The sequence below is a fragment of the Perca fluviatilis genome, chromosome 18 (assembly GCF_010015445.1).
Source record: "Perca fluviatilis chromosome 18, GENO_Pfluv_1.0, whole genome shotgun sequence".
Lineage (NCBI taxonomy): Eukaryota > Metazoa > Chordata > Actinopteri > Perciformes > Percidae > Perca > Perca fluviatilis.
In genome coordinates this window covers 984,172-1,009,653 of record NC_053129.1, presented here as the reverse complement: position 1 = coordinate 1,009,653, position 25,482 = coordinate 984,172, and the positions used below count along the sequence as shown (strand labels likewise).

Below are 25,482 nucleotides of genomic sequence, written 5' to 3'. Positions count from 1 at the left end.
GTAAGTTACATTAACCAGGCTTTGGCCAATTAGCAACAGCCGGAAGAAAGCAGCTTTACTAGCGTTACTGTGAAATGAAAACGCATTTCAGCGTCCTGTGCGATAAGCGCCTTTACATAATATCCCTATGTTTGGAAGAAAATGGAGAGGAAAAACTTTTCAGATGTGGAAAAAGTTTTTGTCTACAGCAAGTAACGTTAGCTAGCTAAGTTAGCTAACTTGAAGTCTTTGGAGGCTGTTGCCGTCTCGGTCGAGTTGGCAAATCACTGTCTTAAGTTCAAAACAGATTTGTTAACTTTCCCCCAAAGTCCTCTTTAATATGAGTACATGTAACGTTAAATATATATTATGGGTGTTTTTTATTTTACCAAAAAGCTGGCTGACGCTACATGTTTTGTAGCCCATGTTAGGCTACTTTTTCCATTGAGCTCTACTTTGAAACGTCGCTTGTCTGGATGGAAACGTTAAATCAGAAAACTCATACACGGGTTATTTGATATCCAATAAGCCTCAAAATGTAGCTGTTAACGTTACACCTTCATTACCTGTTTATCTCTTTGCTATAACACCGCCACTATTTGTGTGTGTGTGTGTGTGTGTGTGTGTGTGTAACATGGAAACTTTCTCGTAAGTAATCTACCAGTTGTGTGTCAGTCAAATTATCAAACCTACAAGTTAATGTTCTTTTAAGCTTCACTATATGTAGGCCTATCCTGTCATTTTCATAATAAGATGATGCAAATAGAGCACAATAGTTGTGTAGTTGCACAACTGTGGCCAAGTTAAACTAAAGAAGACACAAAAGCAGGTGATGAGTGAGTCACTTCACCTGTTTGATAACTTTCTGACATTTTTGTCCCTCATGGATCAGATGTTCCTGGTAGTAATGAAGGAAACGAATGGGTGGGTCTGAGCATTTGACAGCTCAGATGTTGTGATGCGTTCTTGGGATAGTTCAGATGAGACATGTTTATCCTGTCATGTCATATATGCTATAGGTGTCCATGGGCTGGGAGGCACAGGTTGCAACAATTGAACTATTGGTAAAGTTGAATGTTTGTTTTGTAAGGTGAGTCAGGTAGAACCAGAGACATGGAAGTCGTTTCAAAGTTTTGACCGAACATGGTCGACTGTTTCAGCTTCACCGAAGATCTTTGAGATATTTTCCTGGCTTTGTTCTTGTTGGTGATTTTCACGCGGTCTAAATTGTATTGAATCATGCTGATCGCAACCAAATGTAACACAAATATTACTGTTTGATGACAGGTATGTCCATTTTTTTTTTGTAATTGCAGTGCACGTTTATATAGCCTCTTTCAATTCATGGTAGCATTTGTGGTGGTCCACATGGCACAGTGAAACCCCCTCTGGGTGTGTGGAGAGAGTGTTTCTCTATGTTGTATCACTAGGCTGGTCTACATATTAACACCAGCCACTGGTCAGATGATGCAAAATGTCGGTTGTGGCTGAAAAGCTCTACCAGCCGGTTTGGCAGGTAATCGACATGTTTACAATTAGTGTTTTTTATTCTAAACCTGGCAGCTAAGAAATGTGAAACGCTCTTTGAAATCCTAAATCGACTTTGTGACATAAAAGCTAGGTTTTCGCTCTTGTGTAGTAAGAAATCTCAAATTCAGAGTACAACCTACCTGACTCCCATTATACTCTCCATCCTCAGCAGACATTGACTGGCTTCTCTGCCTGTCTGCTTTGAGTTTATTTACAACGCTAAGGAGCTCAGAATCACTTCTGTCGGCCTCTAAACACCTTCAGTCTAAACTGTGTTGTCATAGCTAGACGGTAAGAGTGTATATCATTCATTAGCAGCTTGTGCCTGTCTTGACTTGCAGTCAACATTGCACTTCCTGACCAATAAGCTGCCATGGCCAACTGTTTATAGGTGCAGACCCCTAACTGAAACCATGTGTGCCTGTAGCATGGTAAATATGTTGCTAGGAGGCCTTGCTGATTTACCACTGGTAGGAGACTCTGCAGTGAATACTCAGAGCCTGTATGATAAGCGCTCAGTCGGAATTTTGGTGAGGATCGTGCACTTTTACAGACAAGCAGGCTGCTAATTGTTTTATTTGGATGTCATTTGGCATACGCTAACAGGCTAAACCAACAGGACTAAGTGAGGGCACAGATTCTAGATCTAAACTCAGAGTGCCTTGATGCTTGTTGACAGAGGTGAAGAATTGGGCTCACTTGATGTGTTTGCTTTCGTACAATAAACAAGCAGGACTAATACTTGCGTTTAAGAACTTTTACAACAAGTTGTGGTGTGTTGTTGTCGCGAGGTCTGTGCCAATACTTAAATCTTCTTTCCTGAAAAACCTGTTTCCTGATTTATCATTTGCAGTTTGCACAACAACTTATCACCAATCAGAGCAAAGGGTGGGGGGTGTGTAGTATTTTTCCCCTTTCACAAAGGGAAGGATAATTACTAGTATGTTTGGATGGAGCACACATGCTAGTTGTTTGGATCAACAGTGCAGAGTCAGTTTAACCCAGGGAATTATATTGGCTTACCTTTCTCGTTCTCTGTGAGTCAGAACAGACTCTGAATCAGTGTCGATATAATACATGTTTTCAGGCAGCTCTTTGTCACTAACACGTCCACCTACTGTAGGTTATTATACTGTGTGTGTGTGTGTGTGTTGTCTTCGGAGTAAAAGTATCGGGGTAATACCTAAAATGCCAAATGGGAATCAAGTTGGTGGAAGGGTAGGATCCATCACATTATGCCCATTGCTGTAGACTCAGGAAGGGAGCTTGGTGTTTTTAACCCTCCCCCACTCCAGTGTGTGGCTGTCAGCAAGAGAAGCTCTTATTGAAGCCCCCTCCCCCTGTCGAGCTCTCCTGACTTCTCCGCTTTAAATGGAGTCCTCCATTACACATGCTGCTCATGGTCCTCTCCAGATCAAGGGTTAAATTGCACGCATCGGGGCTGACACTGCAAAGTCCACTACACCTTTAGCTGTCGTTTCCTCAGCGCTTCTTCATTTTGCTGAGTGCATTTTGTAGGTTTTGCTACTTTTGCAGCAGCTTTAAAAAAAAAAAAAAAAAAAAAAGTATCCACAATTACGATAGCAATTGCACAAGATCATTTTAGGGTTTTCATTGCTTATCTTTGTAGTTGTGCATGACTAGGCTTTATTGTGACACAATAAAGCTGCATGAATTGATTTTCTTTATTTTGTTTGGCCACTTGAAGGCAGAAGAACTCCTCAACGAGCTGACAAACCCCCAGCTTTGACAAATTCTGACTTTACAGTTGCCTGTTGTTTACACAGCTAGCAGACACCGTATAAGCATTCATTTGGAGATGTATTTCTGGCCATCTGATATATGCAAGTCCAATATTACCTCTCCTTTAAGCTCTGGGTTGGGCTAGTTCAACCCCAGTGAGTAACATGTGAGTCTTTAGTAGGGTTGGGTACCGTTTACATTTTTACCGATACCTGAAATTTGGTTCCGGTACCCAACGGTACCTTTTTAATTACCTTCACTCTTTACTAGGGCTGCATGATTATGGCCAAAATGATAATCACGATTATTTTGATCAATATTGAGATCACGATTATCACGATTATTTGTTGATTTTAGCCAAAACAAATTTTATTGTCACATAATTATATAATTATAACTGCTTTTACATCCATATTGTGCTACATTCCTACTAATACATCCATATTGTGCTACATTCCTCCTTTATTGAAGGATACTGTGAAGGAGTATGCCATTTCAGCGGTTGTGCGACCGCTTTCCACACATGCATGTTTGCCGTGAAAGATACAGGCAACGCAATTTTCTGTTCACATTAACGGCCATGTGGTGCCTGGTATGCCTGGCATCTACCGGACGAAATAGCTACGCGGATTTCTGTGGCTCATTACACTGCCACTTACATGTCTGCGTTACGCTCTGATGCTCCGAAACCCACATTAGAGGCAACATAAACATCGCTGAATGTAGGGTTGGGCGATAAATCGATTTTATCGATTAACTCGAATGTGTAGTCAACGTGGATTTGTTTAAATGAAAATTCGATTTTCTCCTTAACATCCGCCGACGCTCCCCTCTGGGCTCCCGTAGCTCCGAACAGGCTCATCCCTCCCCTCCCGCGCGTTTGCCATAGAGATACACAAACAACATGGCAGCGACAGGGACTAACATTAATTATTTTCTTAACCAGTCGTTTCATTACTTACTTATCCGTAATCTCCGCCGAAATGACCGGCCGCTCGCGGTGCACTGTCCCCGGCTGAGAGTCACCTATTCTCGGTAACTGAACCACCAGCTGCAGCTGACCTGAAGGAGCAGCATGCGGGGCACCAGAGGCGGTGTTGTGGAATTCTTTTGCGGCTCAACACATCTACTAAATGCTGCTGATACAACCGAGCTGTGACGGAGGTCTGTAGCGGCTTAAACAACTTGCAATCGCCGCACGGAGCTCCGCTTCGACGTTTGTTTTTATCGCTACGAAGGAGCTTGCTACAGGTATGCTACATTCAAGAGACCACAGGATGTTAACGTACGTTACTCAGCAACAGGTGAAAATAGGGGAAAGGTTGCGCTATAACGTTAAAATGATTTGAACTTTTAGCGAGGAACGAGAAGTGAATTACCACCTGTATGTGTGAAAACAGCTTTATCTCACGCATCCGTTTTGTTGTTGAATATATAGCCCCCCACCCCTCAAAAAAACAACAACCTCCAAACCAATTTATATTTCCACAAAACTGGCATGAATGATCATAATGGTATACAAGCCCCATGTGTGTGTGCGTGTGTGTATGAGTCAAAACAAAATAAAACTTGTTTTGAACAATTCCTTTGTCATCTGCAGATTGATTTTAAGTAGAGGGAGAAACAAATCGATTTAAATCTTAAATCGGATTTCTTTTGAAAAAATCAGGGATTTTATTTTTAGGCCATATCGCCCAGCCCTAGCTGAATGTCATGCTAGTAAACACTAATAACACGTTACACAGCAGGTAACGTTAGCATACCATTAGCTAGCTACAGTAAACACTAATTAACTAAAACTAACATTTTAAATTAGAGGTCGACCGATATGGGTTTTCTCATGCCGATGCCGATCTTTTGAAATCGGGGTCGGCCGATGGCCGATATATGCTGCCGATTATTTTTGGCCGATATTTGCTTGTTTTTAGACCTCTATTTGAAAGATAAAATTTAACACTAATAAGTACTTAAGATACACAAAGTTTCTCAACAAAAACATTTATTGAACACTTGAACACCAGTCTGCACTTGTATACTTACATTAAACATGTATAATGTAAAAACATATATTGTATAAATAAACAAAACGAGAAAGAAAGAAAGAAAGAAAGAAAGAAAGAAAGAAAAAATAAAATTAACTTTGTCAAATAAACTTTTCAATTAAAAGATAAAGTTTAGTGCACTTACCAGCATTTATCGAACAGCTGAGAACAATAAAATAAATTGACCATTTTAACAATAGTAGTGCTGACACACAGTAGCAACCAGCAGCATTTCTTTGTTTTGGTGTTGGCTGGGTGAAGCGCTGCCATAAGGGGGTGGTTTTCTTTTCAGCCATCAGACTTAATGACTAAAAAAGGGGAAAATACAAGGTTAATTTAGTATTTTTGTATAGTATCTTCTTCAAGTCATTTTATAGATAGGTATAGATATAAAATCTAACATTTGTTTTATAAATCAGCTAATAATTCAGTGCATTGTAAGTGATACAAGGCTAAAAACGTTTCTATCATCTTCCCAAAAACTGTCCTGAAATATGTATTTTTGGTTTGTTTTGTTTGTTGACAGACAAAGCGAAATGGACAAAACCTAATTAAGGGGGGAAAACAACTTTAGGCCATATGGTCAAAATTAAATGATTTAATAATAATGTAATAACTATAACTTATAACAATAACGTATTTCACTAGTAAATTGCTGTTGAACGACAAAAACAACTTTGAATGCACCACGACGCACCGTCTGTGTTGTTCTTCAGACAAGTAGCTAAACAACGGCAGCAGCACACTGCTTAACATCCTGCTGTTGGATCCTATACAGTGAAATAAATCACACTTTACACCGTTTAGCTGTCAGCATTTTAATCGTGTTTAATCCATCTGCTAGCTAACGGTAGGCTAACGTTAGCTGCTGACGAGTGTAATGTTAACTAGCGTCACATGCTGAGATGTTTCTGTTATTCTAACATTCGTTTTCGGAGCATCAGAGAGCAACTCAGGCATATCAGTGGCGCCGAAATGAGGTACAGAAAAACGCGTTGCTATTCGGTCCGGTAGATACGGGTCGTTAAGGCACAGGGGCCATATTAGCAGCGGGTCTACTCTGTACCAACCCTAGCAACGACGCTAGCAAAGCAAAGCCAGTCCTTCACTAGCCTGTGGTGCGGTGGTCTCTTTTAACTACAACTTCTTTCTCTGCATTGAGTTGACAACCCTCTCAAATATAGACACACAAACAGAACAAATAATAAAAGTCTCAGATCCACTGTCTGTGATTGCAAAATTAGCTTAATTATTGTGACATGACAGCATGACACGACAGCTATCAATATCCAAAGTAGCCGAACGTCATATCGCCTGTTCATGTTTTTTCTCGAAGTTGGCAGTAACATGTCATACGTTTTTCATTAAATATATACGATTTATAAGAATTTAATCCTTACCGTTTTTTCCGTGGAACAGCTCCTTCCTTAGGCGCTGGATGAGGTCTGCTCACTCTGCTGGTAATTGACTCTACGTGCGTCGAACACGTGTTCCACAACAACAACACCAGGCTGCCCGCAGATGCGCCTACCTATTAATCGGCTTGATATTGGCCGATGCCGATTATGTAAAAAAAAAAAGCCCAAAAATCGGCCGATTAATCGGTTGACCTCTACTTTAAATATCGCTTGATCACGCAAATTTGATCGTGGGAGGCCAAAATCGTGATCGTGATTAAAATTTGATTAATTGTGCAGCCCTACTCTTTACATACAATTTTATTTTAATTGTAAAAATAATTCCAAACCTAGTTATCCTATTTAGTTAGAACATTTTGTTATTTATTTATTTTGTGTAAGATACACACCGCACAACATAAAACCCCACTCTCTCCCCTCCCAAACCTGTCCCTACAACCTATCAAATCAAATAATTATTAATTTCTTACACCGCGCTGAAACTTTTATTCTATTTGCTATAGAAATAAAGTTGCCTTGCCCTACAACCTCCAGCCTGTCAGTCAGTCACCAGGGCATAGAGCAGGGATCTTCAACGTTTTTTAGGCCAGGGACCCCTCAATTGAAAGAGACCGAGTAGGGACTACTACTGCATACGTATATTGTATTCAACTGAGTTGCATATTAAACTGGGCCGAAAAGATTTATTATTATTATTATTATTATTCTTATTCATACATCATGTTTTAACATTAAACGTGCCATACATGTACCTTCATGATTGAATGCACTTAATGGAAGTAGCTTTGGATAAAAGCGTCAGCTAAATGTAATGTAATACATGTGGAAGGCACAGTTGATCCTTAAGCTTAACTGAATGGCTACCCTAGTGGCCACCTTATCTATAGTAAGCTTATTCTCAATTTTTTTTCTTCTCACAAATAGGCCAGTTTATCTTTGCTATTAATATGTTGGATTCATATTAATGTATGTTTTCAGACATGATATTTAAAAAAAATATATGTTAAAATCATAATGTGGCGGCCCCCCCCACACTAACTCTGAGGATCCCCCTAGGAAGCACAGACCCTCTGTTGAAGATCTCCTGCATAGAAAACACTGCTGTGCCTGCCTGTCTCAGAGGAAGTGTAACCTAGGGCTGGGCAATATATCGATACTATATCGATATCGTGATATGAGACTAGCTATCGTCTTAGATTTTGGATATCGTAATATCGTGATATGACATAACTGTTGTCTTTTCCTGGTTTTAAAGGCTGCATTACAGTAAAGTGATGTACTTTTCTGAACTTACCAGACAGTTGTAGCTGTTCTATCATTTGCCTTTTCCTCACTTAGACATTATGTCCACATGACTGATGATTATTTATCTAAAATCTAAGTGTGAAGATATTTTGTTAAAGCACCAATTGTCAACCCTAGAATATCGCCGCAATATTGATATCGAGGTATTTGGTCAAGAATATCGTGATATCTGATTTTCGCCATATCGCCCAGCCCTAGTGTAAAGCCCTAGGCGTTTTCGGCTCGCTATAATATTATATTGCAGTGAACGCTGTCCGCTTGGAATTTTGAAAAGTGTAACGACACTTGCAAGCCCTTTACCAGCATTGCCGTGACTCAAACAAACTGTGTGTGTGTGTGTGTGTGTGTGTGTGTGTGTGTGTGTGTGTGTGTGTGTGTGTGTGTGTGTGTGTGTGTGTGTGTGTGTGTGTAGCTCTGCTCTCTGTCAACCTGCAGGAAGGACTGACTGACACTTACGTGCTCTAAGGTACCGAAATTTGGCCCCATTTTATTTCACATGAGTCGGTCCTCGGTATTACCGACGTACCCAAAAAAGTACCAAATTCAGTACCAAACCCTAGTCTTTAGTTGATACATGCTTGACCAGCTGGTCACTAACTTAGTCTGTCCATGCAAGTTGGTGCTGGGCAGCCAGCCTCTGTTTGGTCTATTATAGCTTGTTTGCTGAAAACATCTGCCTGCTGCAGGAAATATGCTTGAGGTGAGTGACAAAACTGAACCATACAGTACATTTATAGGCTGTGAAACCAAAACACTGGGCTAAATGAGGCTCTAAAGCTCAAGAGTTGGGCGATGATTCTCAAATTTGACACTGTGAGCAACCCCTTTGATAAGTGGAGCTTTAAATGTGAACTTTGTCAAAATAAAATACAGCATTAGTTAATAAAAAGTAATCTCCATCAAGCAAAGAATGAATAGTCATGACAAACTAAGGACTTTGTGGATGGTTATGTTACTCTCTGCTACGGATACAATTTGGTTTGTGTGTGTTGCAGTAACACACAGATTTGGTAATGGAGATATATGAAGATTTTGATCATAGAAATGATAGATTGAGACTGACCTACCAACACATAGATACCTAACACGTGTACAGTCTTCCATTTGCTTGATCTGGAAAAATAAAGAGAAGTGCCACTGACAATTTCCATTTTAGTTGCTTGGCACATTGATGGTTCTCCTGAGCTCTTAGTGCCTCTGTTGTCCTTTATGGCATTTCTTAGATGTTCCCTTACATTTCGATGTGGTGGCTTTTCTCGTTATATGACTGTTTGAGATCTTCTAAGAAATGACACTGAGGTTGTAATTTTAATCACAGTTTGCGTAACAAAAGCTGTCCCAGTAATTGTGAAGGGCTGTGGTGCTGCTGCCCGGGACTCAGTTTGCTCATGTTGTGTGAAAGATACTGGTGATAATTTGTGTGTAATCTTGCTGCTGTTGTCCGATTTGTCAGGGCCTGTGTAACCTACAATTTGTAGATCCCAAGTAGTAACTCTAGCTTTAGTGTGTAACAACTCACACTTTGGTTTAGATTTTAAACTTGTAATATAGTCAACTTTGCCACACTACACAACTTCAGGTGAAAGCTGCTTTAGGCCGCTTTACCCGGCGTTGCTGTCAACAGTGGGTTATTGCAACGCCGTGCACGTGGGATTCAGTTCCACTTTGTTGGCCTTCTGTCGTCATGCCACACACTCAGTCAAGCAGTCAAAGGTATTATTATAGCGTACCTTCTTTTTGTCTCTCTCGTTACATGCATCACTAAACAGGAGAAGAGTGAGGGAAGTCCCCTCCCCCACCCCTGTGCCCTTGACTTGGCTCTAGGTTTCCTCTCTGATGGCTTTTCTATTCCCCTAAAATCACTGCCCCAGCTTCCCCACACTGACACATGCTCTTTCACACGCTGCAAAGACCTTGAACTTCTTGGTTGGTCTACTTTCTCAAACTGTCTAGAACTTTACTTTAGGACAAAATCCAGGCGAAGTCAGCTCGACAAGTTCACTATCGGCACTCTCTTGGTTCAAATTTGCACAGGCGCACACATGTACACTTTGGAGCGGCCCTGCAAAACCACAGTCTTCAACTGTATGCAGAGAGCAGTATAGGTGGAGCAGTAGATGGTAAAATGTCCTGGTTACCTGGGGATTGGGGAATTGACCTGGCGGCTTTCTTTTCCTGTCCCTTGTACATCAAGGCAACTGATGCTCCATATTTATTAAGAGATAACCACTTCAAAATGTTTTTGTTATATTATGACACAAAGCTGCCATCACCAGAATTGGAATGTTATTTACATGTTCACCTGGTAGGTTTATTCGTGTAGTTATCAACACATTACGGTAGGGGTGTAAAAATCGATACACTTGAGTATCGCAATATTTTATTTTGCAATACAGTATCGATTTTCAAAAACGCAATATAAATCTTATATATATATATATATATATATATATATATATATATATATATATATATATATATATATATATATAATTAGTTTATGTTAAATATTCATGTAAGACAGTGGTTGACGTTTATGTTGTGTTTAAACCCCCTACCTCTAGATGGCTATGCTGAGACACACCACTAGTGTCCTTGCCTAACAGTGCCTAGCAGTGCCTGATTTTTGCTAGAAGCTAACAACGTAGCTATGGTTGAACTTTGGCCTACTTTAGCATATAAACATTTGCTCACTAAGAACCTGTGAACCACAATCCCAAACTGGCAGTTTGCACATCATGTCTTTTTTTAAATATTAGTTTTCTAAAATTATACTATAAATAAAATCCCAATATATCGCCTTACGCACAGTATCGAAATATATTGCAATATATTGAATCGTGACCCATGTATCGTGATGCGTATCGTATCGCCAGATTATTGCCAATACACAGCCCTACATTACGGTGTAATGCATCTGCAACAGTGGTGGAAGAAGTAGTCAGATCCTTTACTTAAGTAAAAGTACTAATACCATACTGTAAAAATACTCTGTTACAAGTAAAAGTCCTGCATTGAAAATGTTACGTAAGTAAAAATATATATAGGTATTATCAGTAAAATGTACTTTTACTATTAAAAGTAAAAGTACTCAATGCAGAGGAATCCTCTGGAAAAGAAGCAAAACCGTCTAATCATTTCAGCTGTAGGCTACTTGTAGGGCTTATATTGTTGGGTACTTTAATTAAATATTAAAACATTGTATGTTCTAAACTACATGTGGTTTGTGTGCAAACATCCTAATGTGTAAAGTAACTAGTAACTAAAGCTGTCAGATGAATGTAGTGGAGTAAAAAGTCCAATATTTCTCCCTGAAATGTAGCGTAGTAGAAGTAGAAAGTGGCATGAAAAGACTTAAGTAAAGTACAACTACCAAAAGTGTTTACTTAAGTACAGTACTTGAGTAGATGTACTTAGTTACATTCCACCACTGGTCTGCAATAGAATAATACAGTGGTGATTCACTCATTAAGCGTGATAGCTATTTTTACAGCCCATTAAAATACTACTACTTGTTAATTATAGTAGGACGTTTGTGAAGTTACTATTCATCATTCAAACTTGATGGAAGCATAGTGTTATCAATAACTCTTAGTTTCAGTGATGAATAAAAGAAAAACGGATCGACAAATGCAGAAACGTGTCCTGTCAGTGGTGTGTAGAGATGAAGAATTACTGACTGAAATTGTCATGTTTAGGGCTGGGTACCGAATTCAAGACTTTTTAGGCACTGGCCGAATTGCTTCTAAACTATCGATTGTCGAATTTTGATGCCTCGTCATTCAATACCCAATTTCAATACCTAAGGAGGAAATCTCATGAGCGTCAGTGAGCCAATAAGCACGCAGCATGCTGCTACCAAGATCTAATAATGTCTGTGATTGGCTGTCTAACGTTACACGTCGTAGAGACACGCAGGAGAAACTCTACATTACGCACATGTAATCGGAACTGTAAAAAATGACAAAAAAAAGATTAGTGCCATCATTTCTTTTTGTTTTATAAAATTGGTATTGAAAAAAAACATTGTTTAAGAACCGGTATTGAAGTCACGGTATTGGCACCGGTATCGAACATTTTTTAACGATACCCAGCCCTAGTCATGTTACTATTCATTAGCTCAAGTTTGGAGACGAGGGGACTTTAACCCCAATATCACCAAAACTTACAGACGAAGGTGAATTGTGAATTGTTCAGCTAAATAAATGAACTTAAAAAAAGGACCTCTCGTGTAATGGCACTTGTAAATCAGGCTCTAACGCGGTGGAATAATTAAAGAGCAGCTTTTCATGCTAATTAAGTGTTTTTCAAGTTGCCTTTGCAAAAACTTGGCTATGAAATAGGATAGTAGTGCAACCATCAATTAAAGGAATACAGTAGAGCTCCTCCGCCGGTTCCCTTTGAATGTAGCATTTAAACTAATTGGAACCAGAACTGCTGGTGTGTTAAACAGGCATGTTTTGGAAAGACAGCAGTGCAGCTCTTGAGACACTTCGGCATTGTTAGTGGGATCAGTGTTGTGCTCAAAGTGTTCTTTTCCACCCTTGCTTTGTTTTTCTGATTTATTGGTCAATAGAAGCAGCGCACCAGTAGGATTACATTGCCCTTTATTCTGAGTGACAAGAAAATGTGCTGTCAAAACAGCATAATACGCAATCACTTGAGCCCACAGAGAAGTTGTTTACTTCCTGTTGTCTGACTTGAGTTATGAGTGTGATTTACTTTCACATGAAACCAGGTGCCAGGAGCCAACAGGTTTAGGATTCAGTTTGACAAAACGAAAGCGGTTAGATTTTTGGTTACAATTGCATTTTCTGATGTTAACTGCATTATGGTTTATCACTAAAAGGTCAAGCTGGCGGCTGTGTCACATTCTTCCACATCAGTTAATGGCTGCTTTGAATTTTCAGCAGAAAACATCTCTCCGATTACAAATTGGCCGTCTGTGACTTTTCCTAGACCCGCTCGCGCTGTTCAACGTGAACAAACAAGCCATTTAATCTAAGTATATTTAAGTATCCCCTTCAATTGCTTGTTGGCTTTCTTTACATCCACAGATCTCCTGTCCTTTCTCGTGTTACGTGTCACTGCACTCCCACATGAGCGCCGTTCTGACACGGGCTGCGTTTTTGAACGTAGCCCCTGAGTGACAGGCAGCACACAGGAAGATGGTTCAGTGGTTATCTTTGGCTTCTGTGCTCCTCAGAGTCGTGCAAACTGTAGCCTGTGTGTGTGTGTGTGTGTGTGTGTGTGTGTGTGTGTGTGTGTGTGTGTGTGTGTGTGTGTGTGTGTGTGTGTGTGTGTGTGTGTGTGTGTGTGTGTGTGTGTGTGTGTGTGTGTGTGTGTGTGTGTGTGACACAAACACTTCCTCCCATAGTGCATTGCTCAGAGAAACAGCTCAGTTTGCATTTTCACAAATGGCCTCCACTGCCTAATTCTACATGTTTGGGGGTGCAGAGGCCAATTGCATAGTACAATCATAAAAAAAAATAGTAAATGCAGCTCACTCCATAGTTTGCAAGTTTCTTTGAAAGAGATAATCTTACATTTGAGCAATATAAATGTTTGATTTAGCACTTACTAGGTGTGGTGGAAAAATTGATTCTTAGATGCATCGCGATTCTCTCATGAAAAAGGATGGCTCGATGCAACCAACACGCTGCCAGCGCAACCGCACTGTTGAGCTCTCATTTTATGAGGCGGAGCTCTCAGGATGGCTGCTAATAAACCTGAGATTGCAGATTCCCCTGGCACATTCAAGTCAGCAGTTCCCCACTCCAAACACACATTTCATTTACGATGGCGTCACCCCAATGTATGAATATGCAGAACGAGACAAAAACAGACGGGAAGGCAAGTCCGTCTCCCCACAGCGTTCAGTCAGCCTCCCGCTGCAGATTCGGACCATGCCAACGTGTTAATAATCTCTGTGTATGTGCGACCACACTCTACGGCGTAGAGAATACAGGATTAAAGCATGCGGTCCAAGTGCTCGAGCGCTGTTACAGTGTGCCTTCATATGCATAACCCGTTCTCATTCGCAACTTGTGCGTTTGAATCACCCATTAAAAGATAATGGGAGTAAATTCAACTGTTTATTTTAATTGTGGCTTATTAGTCACACAGTAAGCAAGAATAAATTATGTATAGAAATATAAAATGTTGATGCATCAAGATGCATAGGTAATCGATTTATCATTGCTCTCAGAACCCTCTGATTCAGAATTGAATCGTGAGGTTGCTAGAGATTCCCACCCCTCGTGTTTACTGTTACAGGAGAGCACGGTTAATCACAGTTGATACTAAACAGGACCCTTTGGTGGTGAGTCTTGGAGAATAGCAGACACGCACTCTGGTCTACCGGTCAACCCATTTCTTCTCTACAATACATGAAGATATAGAGTCTCCTTTGCGTGTGTATTTTGAAGAATTGACAACCTGATAAGATGAGTTAATGGACAATTCCGGCGCAAAATGAACCTATGGGTTAATATAAACTATCTTTTTAATAAACTGTACACTTACAAAGTTCTCAGTGCTTCGGTTTACATGTAGGGACCCTCATTATGCTACCGTGGAAGTGTGGTGCTATTTTGAGCCTTGTTAGTGGTATAAAATAGCGATTTTATTTTTATTCTACCACTGCCCCGAATGCCTAGTGTTAAGCTAATCAGCGGTTCGCGCTAGCTTGTTTCAAGCTACATACATGTCCCAGAGAAAGGTTGACTCGGTACATGTGTTATTAACCCCTAGGTTCATTTTGCGCCTGAATTGTCCTTTTAAGATACCTACATTGATGCACCTGTCATTGGGTTTTGAAGAGGGTCTGGCTAGTCCACACAGCATTCTGGGATGCTCTGGTTTATTGGCATGGCTTTAAACCAATCACAATCGTCATGGGTGGCGCTAAGCGCCGCACGTAGCCCCGGTGCTCCTGCAAAATAGCCTCGGGAAAGAACTTGTGTTGGTGGAACATGTGTACTAGGGGTGGGGGAAAAATCGATACAGCATAGTATCGCAATGTTTTCCATGGCAATACTGTATCGATACACAGACGCCAAGTATCGATCTTTTATTATATATGTGTTGGTAAGTTTATCTGCTTGACAATCCCATTTTGCAGCAATAAAATTGAAGTGAGATGAACAAACAGAGAAATGTATATTTAGATAAAACAGATGTTGACAAAGTTTCCTTCTGGGGACATCATTTAAAATTGGGAAAAATTTGAAGTTGGTAACAAGGTAATAAATTGCAATATATCGCAGAATATTGCAATATGTTTAAAATCGCAATTATATTGTATCGTGATGATATCGTATCGTGAGGCCTCTGGTGATTCCCACCCCTAATGTGTACATTTAAAAGTAGTTTTAGTCCTGCAACAGAAAACTCAGATTGGACAGATAGTCTAGCTAGCTGTCTGGATTTACCCTGCAGAGATCTGAGGAGCAGTTAACCATAGTCCTCACAAATCCACCAGAGGTTAGAATTCCAACATAAGGAAAGCGTAAGGCAACAGACATCTGGCCGAAAAGAAGGACATCTGGCCGAAAAGGACATCTGGCGGAATTTCCGGCGGCACAGGCAATCCCGGAAGTGGAACATCATGGATGTAGACTACTACTTAAGTAGCGGCGGTGAAGTGCCTGCTAGCAGCAAATGATGCAAAACAATATGGAGATAAGACCCGAGTCGCCTCAAATTTTGATTCATTTGGAGCGGGACGGAGGAAGAACTGCATGGCTGTCAACAATAAATAATGTTTTTAGGGATAAACCTGCCTCCTGCGTGAACTGTCCGTAGCTGAATAGGGTAGGCCTTTGCTTCTCTATTTTAACGTGGGCCATATTGGTGGTCCTTAGAGGGGCTTATATTTTCTGAAGTGGTACGTGGTGTAAGAAGATTGAGAAACACTGCACACAAAGGCATTGTAAAAGATGCACATCCACAGTGAGCGGATCAGAAATCAAAAATCTTTAGCTGATGGATCCCTGTGAATGAGGATTTACTAGAATAGTTTTGCAATGCATCCATGGAATTGATGTGTGAGTAAGCAGATTGTGAGTTGTTTTCTGTACGATGGATATTGCAGGCCGCGGTCTTATCACTCCCCTGCTTATCCTGTGGGCAGGTTCTGGCCCCACGTCCCCCTAGACTCCCTCCAGACGCAGTACAGAACACTTGTCTTATTCTGTGCTCTTTCTAAATGCCATACAGGGACGGCTCTGTCCTTCATCATTTCTCCCACAGTCTGCTGATGGTCTTTCATCCCTCTCAGGTTTTCAGGCGATGGGAAAGGGCTTTGATCTAGTATCCTATCAGTAACAGCGTGGGCTTCGGGCTCTCATACTCCCTTGCTCCCTTGCTGTCTCACTCTGAAAACATATTGTCAGGGTGTGGTGGACAACGGAGTCCACCCAGCTGAAAAGCCTTTGTTTGTTGTGGTTCAGTGTAGCTTTGCCAATGGCAACTGCCTGTGTGGGTCTCTATGAAATTCTTGCAGCAGTAGTGGTCTATTAAATTAGACCCCATATTTGCAGTGATTATGTTTTGCAACCTTTCACATCTCCGATATAACCACCTGAGCTCCGGGAGAAGAAAACAAACCTTGCGTCTCAGAACACTTACAAGGGGATCTTTTTTTCCCTTCCACTGGAGATTGCACAACAGCGCTGCAAACATACACACATGTAAAGCTTGAGCCCTCACCCTTGCCTCCACACTGCGCAAAGAAATCAGATTCTTTGTTTGTTGCAATGACAACTTTCTAGAACTAACCAGATCCAGGAGCATGTTGAGTAAAAGCTTGTAAAATTGGAATCAACTGAAGAAGACGGGGGCTTTGCACTTTCCCCTCTCCCCCGCTTGCCTAAAGTCTCCCTTTGTTTGAAATGTTTCCGATAGTTTCCCCTGTTCTAAGTTACTGATCCATGGAAACTTGTCTTCAATTTAAAGAGGAAAGCTGAGAGCTCAGTACAGGGATATCCCTGGGTTAGCTAAGTCCACCCCGCTCCCCTCACCCCCTTCCCTAAACCCCCGTACCCTTTTCCTCTGTTTCTTTCATGGCGCCCTTTAGCCTCCCAAACCCACTGGCCTGCCTCCGCTCCTGGTTAGAGATGTCATAACAGAGCCGTTCCGCTGTGGTATTCCTTAGAGGAATGTGCTGCATTCGTGTATGTGTGTGTGTGTGTGTGTGTGTGTGGGGTTTGGCTGCTGTCTGTGCGGCGTATCAGGCCGGTCCGGGGCTGGCAGCCTCCAATGCACACCTGTTAGTGCCAGTCTACGCTGAACCAACGCTGTGTTGTCCCTCCCGTCCTGCAGGCACAAGCACAGCCGATCACTGCCTGCACACACTGGTCCTTCACACATGGGCCGTGTGTGTGTGTGTGTGTGTGTGTGTGTGTGTGTGTGTGTGTGTGTGTGTGTGTGTGTGTGTGTGTGTGTGTGTGTGTGTGTGTGTGTGTGTGTGTGTGTGTGTGTGTGTGTGTGTGTGTGTGTGTGTGTGTGTGTGTGTGTGTGTGTGGAAAATGAGAGCCATGCACACATTAAACCTGCCCATCCTGCAGTATAGAGCATGGATGATTGATTGAGCATCTCAAAGTGTACATGCAAAGGTCTAAAAGTGAAATTGACAGTAAGTATAACTTTTACTGTCCACCATATAGTGCAAAATCACCTTAAACAGAATGGGTGTGGGGTTTGTTTCCGTTATTTATCGATTCTCAGCTCTGATTCTTTGAGGGGTGGAGTTGAAATGGGTCACATGCTTATTTCACAGATGAGAGGAACATTTAATTTGATTCAGTGGTGATTTGCAGTTTTATCTGGCTTTTTCAATGTAAAAACAAAGCCGCACAACAAAACAAGCGCCTTGAAGTACGGTGGCCGCTACAGAAACCAAAACTTGCAAAAAAATAGCAACTGTTCAACACTTTGGGAACATGCGTGTTTTCCATTTTTTCCAGAGTCCTCTTAGCACAGGGATCGTACCAGATCGTTCCAGAACATGTTTAGCCTAGCTTCAATTTGGTGGTGAAATAAAATCCACTTTCCAACAATTCAGATCACTTTACATAATCACTTCACATGCTGGATCTTGTTAGCTAGCAAGCTATCAGTTACTTCCAAGAGTCTTTTTTTGTTTTGTTTTGTCTAGTATTTTTTAACATGGCATATCACATGAGGACAGGACTTTCAATCATGCAGTCAAGCTTATTGACCAACGCCAACTGCTCCTAAAACCACAATGTCTCCTTTTATTAGTTTTATGTCTGCACATAAAACAAGTTAAAGCATGTAAATATACTGTAAGGGCTTTGGAGTTGTTGGATTTTACCTCTGTTTTGATGGAGCCAGGCTAGCAGTTTCCCGTTGCTTCCAACCAGTGTATATTTACAAAAATGTAGGACTGTCCTTTTGAATTATTATGAAATAAAATATATACTCCTCATAGATCAACATTCTCTGACATGAATGATTTGATCTATTATGCGATTAAAACATTGCCCAGGGGATGTAGAGAGAAATACTTTAATATATACTTATCACCAATAGCAGAAGGCTTATGCAATTTAGTTTTGGATAGATGTGGTGGTATTAAACAGGGTTGTATTACAAGTCAATTACCCTAATGTAGGTGAAAAGGGCCTGCTTACTGAGGGAGACAAGTATGACTTGAATGTTTTGAGAGGGCTGGAATAAGAGCGAATGGCATCTCCGCAGCAGAGGAGTCACGTGCCCTGGCTGCTATTTGTCTTTTGGTTGGCCTCAAGGTGGAGAATGATACTCCTAACAGCTGCAGGAAGCATTTCCGGTGAAGGGTTTTCTCCTCAGCCAAGCACACGGACGTCCAGCAATACACTGAAGCAGGGATGTATCGATGACGACTTCTCCACCACCAATACATATTCTTAGCACAACATTTTGAAAGTGTAGAATTGTGCTGGTTACAAGGGCTTACTTTGACTGAACCTTATCATGTTAGAGGTCCACTGGGAAAAAATGGTAATTTAGATTTATTTTTTATTTTTTTTCCCCTCTGGAGAAATCTGAAAGCATCATATTTACAATAGGGTTGGGCATCGAGAACCGATTCCTAATCGGAATCGTTTCAAAAATTACGATTCCATCGGAATCGTTTCTTTATTGGAATCGTTGGGAATCGTTTGGAGGATTTGGTTTCAAATCTGATCATAGGTTCCAAATTTAATATGCGCAAGTTTTGGTTTCCGTAGCAGCCAGGCGCTTGTTGTGTTGCAGCCGTGCAGCACAGTAAGCGGAGCTCTAGTGTAGCTTTATTTTGCATTGTGAAAGCTGTAAAACTGCAACCCACCTATGAATCAAAATAAAACTTTCCTCTTATTTGTGAAATAAGCATCTAACCCGTTTCAACTCCACCACTCAAAGAATCGGAATCGAGAATCGATAAGAACTGGAATCGAAAGGAAGAATCGGAATTGGAATCAGAATCGTTAAAATCCAAACGATGCCCATCCCTAATTTACAATAAGACATTCCTTCGGATGGAATACCTTTTTATATCTGACAAAATAGATTTGTTTAATCCGATAGAGGTATTCATTGCCCTGTTTTAGCCTTAACCAAGATCTGATACAGCCAGCATCTGTAATAAGGACCTGTCGAAGGTGTGGCCTTTTTTCCTGTGTGTCAGGACCTGATAACACCACGAGCGGTGGAGTGAACTTATGGAATGAGCTGACCAAAGACAGAAGTGCTCTTAATATCCTGCTGTCTGTGTGCTTCAAAGAGCATGCTGACATACAGTAAGTGCATTTCGTAAGGCAATAAAGGGTGAAGATTTGGCTGGTGCATACTTGGCATGTCATCGCTAAGCGCCTGAGTGCAAAGCAGTCACATTGTGCTCAATTGCCTCGCAGTGAGTGTTGAGAGACAGCGCTGCCACCCAAGCTCCAGCTACAGTGGGCCAGAAGGTCACCAGTTTGAATCCGAGGCCAGCGGAATCTGTGAGGTGGAGGTGGATCGGAACTGCTTTTGCCTTCCTTAGTAGCCAAAGTGGAGGTGCCTTTGAGCAGGGCACTTGAGCTACTTGAACAGTGAACAGTAGAAAGCTACAATGTAAATAAAAACAGTACCTTCTAAACACAGCTAAAGTGATTTAATGTTGAACTAATAAATAAGAAAATGTAGGACTAATTCTAAGAAAGGATAAATATTTGGGTTGCAACTAACAATTGTTATCGATTAGTCTGCTGATTATTTTCTCAATTAATCAATTATTAACTGTTTATTAGCTGTATAGCACTATATATATATATATATATATATATATATATATATATATATATATATATATATATATATATATATATATATATATATATATGAATATATGAATGCCATCACATTATCCTAGAATCCAGGGTGACTTCATCAAATGTCTTGTTTTGTCCGACCAATACTTCAAAACCCAATAATATTTAATTTACTATCATGTAAGCAGCCAATTCTCACATTTGAGAACCAGCTTTAAAAAAAGACTTGAACGGATAAATTATAAAAATAGTTGCAGATTATTGTCACAATGAATGGAAGAAATAATTGACAAATTTATCGGTTACGAAATAGTTAATTAGGGATGCACGGATGCATGGGCTGAGCATTGGATTCGGCCGATGTCCGCCCTATTTCCTGTCATTGGCCTATCGGCAAATAAGGTGACACGCGCCGATGGCAGTAGCAGATTATCTATTTTGCGCTGCAATTCCACACATCAGTGCATCCCTAGAATGAATTATTAGTTGCAACTGTAGTTTGCAGTAATCTATTCGTGATCCCAGGGTTAACTGCGCAAATGTCAAGCAGGACATTGTATTGCATAAAAAAGGAAGAAGTTTTGCAGATAAATAAAGGTTTTAAAAGATAGGAAATATTGGGTGTGATCTTTGAGGGAGATGGGAGAGTGTGTGTGTGTGTGTGTGTGTGTGTGTGAGAGTGTGAGTGTGACTTCCTCTTGAAGGTGGGGCTGTGGAATGGGATTGACATGGAAGTTATGTCTGGTATTTTTGGCTTTTTGTATGCAGCTTTGTTATCTCAAGGACAAGGCATGGAAGGCTATTGAAGAACCAGACTACCAACTAGATATTAGTCAACCTCCAGACTATTGTGTAGATGTTACTCATGATTTGGAGTTCACATACAGTCTTTCAAAAGTCTCAATAGTCAATACGCTGCACTATTCCTCAAGCTGACATATACATAGCCCTGCATCTGAGTAATTGAAAATGAGATATAAATGAAATATGAGATATAATCAAGATGACTGCACAATTTCTCTAGTTGTATTTGTATATACAGTAATTGCTGATGTACATATCTAAATACTTACTACATTGCTAAAGCTTCAACTGATAACTTCTGTCAGATCCTGATTTGTATGGGTTTGAGGCTAAGCTAAAGATAGCCCAATGAATTCCCAAGCAGCCCTTAATGAGGCAGCCCGCAGCAAAAATAGTACGAGAGGTTGTAGCCATGCCTCTGAAACTGACAAATAATCTGTAATTGTGAATCATGGAGGGGAGGGAACTACTGCCATGCAGCTGGCCAGTAAAGCCGAGCAGCCTTAGAAACTACTGGCGGAAAATCTATCAGAACCAACTGTTTCTGAACCTTTTTTTAGCCCACCACCACGCTGCAGTCCATGTCCTCCCAACCCTCACTGGTATCGGATCAGTTTTCACATAACTTGGGTTTCTTTTAATTCGTTGCCGTCCGTCTGTGATATTACAACAAAAACGAGCAGTTGTGTTGTTCCGAGCAGGGCAGTGGCCAGTTTCCCAGTTTAGTCAACTTTAACAGGCTTTGAATGTTTTGTACCTGGTAAATGTAGTTCATAGGCTGCTTGCACAACACTCTCTTCCACTTAACAGCTCAGCTGGTATATAGTTGTTTTTAGTAGCAGCCAGCAGGTTCACTCTGCCACATGTCCATGAGTCACTGTATGACTCGTTGTTTTGGATAGACTGACTACTTCAAGTCATTTTGATGCAGTTTCTGAATCGTGTTTTGCTGACCTTTTAAACTTCTATCGACAGAATGATCATTTGCAGCTGACTGAAGAGTTAGCAGTAAGTAAAGGCCCTGCTTCCATTCACTCTGTGTTTGTGACTCAGAAGCCGAACACAGTGGCTTTATAATTACAACTTGACAGCTGGTAAATGGGAGCTTTGGACAAACACATGAAGGCGGCGTTAGTCTTTCCAGTGATTGACGGCTACCTGCCAAAACCTCTGACAAAGTCAACAAACAGACCTGCCACGACCTAAATTTACTAACAGTTGGTTATGTCTGGTCAGTTTTTCTCACTTAAAGAGTCGGTGCATACAAGCCCATTTGCTCTTCATTTCAAATGATGATGATGGTAACATGCCTTGTTTTAAAGGAGAATTCCTGTTGATTTCAACACGTACCTCTGTTGTTTTTAAATTTGGAGTGCTGTCAGCGCGGAAAAAACGAAAACAGTCGGTGTTGCCTACACCGTGTTATCCTCCTGCTAGCGTTAGCACCCAGGAGGCTGAAACCGGGCAAGTTTTAAACGTGCTTTTAGCCTCTTAACATGTTCGAGATGTCATTAAAAGTGCCTACCCATGTGAAGTGATTCCTTCCGAGTGAACACAGTGAATCTGACTGCAGTAGATGTGAAAGAATTCAGCTCTGTTTAGTTCCGGTGTTGAGACGGCAAGACTGCAGGCAGCGCTGCCTGGAAGGCACTAGGATTAGGCAATGGTTAGGGTTAGGTTGCCTGGAAGTCAACGGTTGCAGCGCTGCCTGGAAGGAGACGTTGGGGGCTTAAATCAAGTAGCATCTATGTATGGGAAACACTGGGAGGCAGAGGACTAGCGTAACATTTGACTAGTGTAACGCTAGGTTTAAATGTAAAGTGCATAATTAGCCGCCGTGATGAAGAATATGACAAAAATAACTGCGTTGAGCTACCGAAACAAGACGCCATCAACACAGAAGCATGTCAGCACGTCTGCAAAGCAGGATGCAGGACAGCCGAGCCGGTGTAGTTTCATTGATGAAAGTGATATGTCACGTCCAATAACGTGGTCAATGTACCCTGTCAGACTGGCAAGCTATAGTAACCACGAATGGATGATATGAAAAGATTAGAGATCGCCCAAGCCTAGTTAACAGCCACATAGAGTGGAAAAAGTGGATTTAGCCTGACCTCCGGCTAGTGTGTATAATGATGAAATGGAATAATAAGTTGATCAATTGATTAGTCGAACAACAGAAAACTAAAATTGGATTCATCATTGAACTCTTTAATCACCAAACATTCTCTGGTTCAGCTTCTCCAATGTGAGGATTTGCGTCTCTTCTGTTTTATACGCTATCTCCAGGTTTTGGACTGTTGGTGGGACAAAACAAGACCATAGTAGATATTACCTTGGAAACTGTAATAGACATTTACACTCAATCAATTACTGAAGAAAATAATTGTCAGTTATAAACAATAAAAAATAATAGTTGGTTGCAGCCTACTTTAACCCTATAATAAAATGTCCTCATTTAGTAGCTGGTTTTTAACTATTATTGTGTCTCTTGTTCAGAGACAAAATCCTTTCGGTAAATACACAAAAGTCAAAACCATGACTTATTCACAGTTAACAATAGATTTAGCAAACTGACATTTTCATTTTGGTAATTGTATTTGTCCATATACTAATTGGGAAAAGATGATGAAGTTGTCATAATCAGTGAAGGACAGGTTGACTGCGTTTGGGTTGAAGAAACAGGAAGAGCAGGGGGCTTTCTGTTACTCGGAATGTGTCAGCCTTCTCAGAAGACAGGAAAATGGCTTTATCTGTCTGGTCACCCCTTCCTGGTGCTCACCAACGAAATCTGTCTCCTCTGCATTCAGGGTATTCCATTATTTGCTGCCCCACACATTGTTGTTGGAGCTTTTTCTTTTGGAAGAAGATCTGAAGAGTTCTCTCTGGACAAAACCAAAATCTGTCTTAACTGCTGCCCAAATACAGCAGGATTCACCAAGATGTGCAGAGATGGGAATAATAACGATATATGGAGCAGAAAACCAATAGCTATTCAGCAGAGCCCTGCTGCCGTACTGTGCTGACTCAGTGCTATCCTGTGATATAAAGTGCTCAGACATGCATCCAACTGCTTTATATACCCATTTTTAAAGGTTTGCATTCACTTTTTTTTTTCTCCCATTGTCTCTGCTTGGATTGGTTGGGTAAAATCTCCACCCTCCTCTTGGCCTGTGGCAGTATTTGGCAGAATACTACACTACTTGCAATGAATGCCAACAGTTTGTAGAGTGCTTGCCTCCTTCCAAGCACGCTATCCCAATAAGGTGTGAAAGTAATGTACACGGTCACAGAGTTTGGATGCTGCTGCTTTACTGAACATTTAATGGCTGGAAAAATACCCTCTATCATGTAACCTATCTTCCCTGAGAGTTGCTTTGGAAAGTTTACCTTATAGATTATACTTTTAGCTGCTCAATGAGAGTATGTGTTGGGGCCTGTCAGCCGGCAATTAATGTTTCCACAATAGGAAAAAGAAAAAACACTGCACAGTGCTCTGCTGGGATTGGTCTTGCTTTTCACTTATTAATTATTGCTTTGTAGATTGGTCACACTCTCTTTTTTTAATTCAGATTTTATTGGAAGAAACCATACAAAAAGATTAGTGGTTGAGGATAAGACTTTTCATCTTGCGGAGGTTTCTATTTTAAGCTCAGGTTGTGGTCCTGACATATAATGCCTAAGGAAAGTAAAGCAAGGAGGAGGGTCCTCAGAAACAACTGTTGTGCAGAGGTGGAAGATTGTTGCATAGCCGCTCACTAAACAGCTGCACCTTTGGCTAAATTCATATCTTTTTAAAATATTGTGAATGTGAATCCTTGTTATGTCGTGATAGAATTTGTATAGGCTGCTGCTAGCGCTGCACAATTAATCGCAATTGTATCGAAATCGCAATATGGACTAGTGCAATATCCAAATCGTAGGGGGGCGCAATATTTGTTAGTGGCAAAATATGTGTCAAACCATTCTGAAGTAAGTATTCTGGTGCTGCAGAGATGTCCCGGCCTACAAATCGTAACCTACAGATTTTTTTTTTTGTTGTTGGTACAGATCCTCACAAAAATCACACTATAATCATTTTACTTTCTTTCAATGTTAATAATGTTCAATGAAAATGAGAATAATGATACAAAAACGATCATTCCCTCCAATATCGTGAATCCTATCGTAATCGCAATATCAGTCAAAAATAATCGCAATGAGATATTTTCCTCATATCGTGCAGCCCTAGCTGGTGCACAGTATTGTTTTAAAGACTTGAGTTTGAAAACACCAGTCTTGTGAGATTGTACCCACCGGCCAACAGTATTTCACCAAACAATGTGTAATCTCACCATCACCATTGGGATCTGTTTTGGGGTAGTG

The 25,482-nt window shown here is 40.8% G+C and overlaps 1 protein-coding gene across 5 annotated transcripts in view; it reads left to right on the top strand.

The window, feature by feature from the left end:
- Positions 1-25,482, top strand: part of tab2 (TGF-beta activated kinase 1 (MAP3K7) binding protein 2) — a 50,509-nt gene that overhangs the window by 360 nt on the left and 24,667 nt on the right. The window lies entirely within an intron of this gene.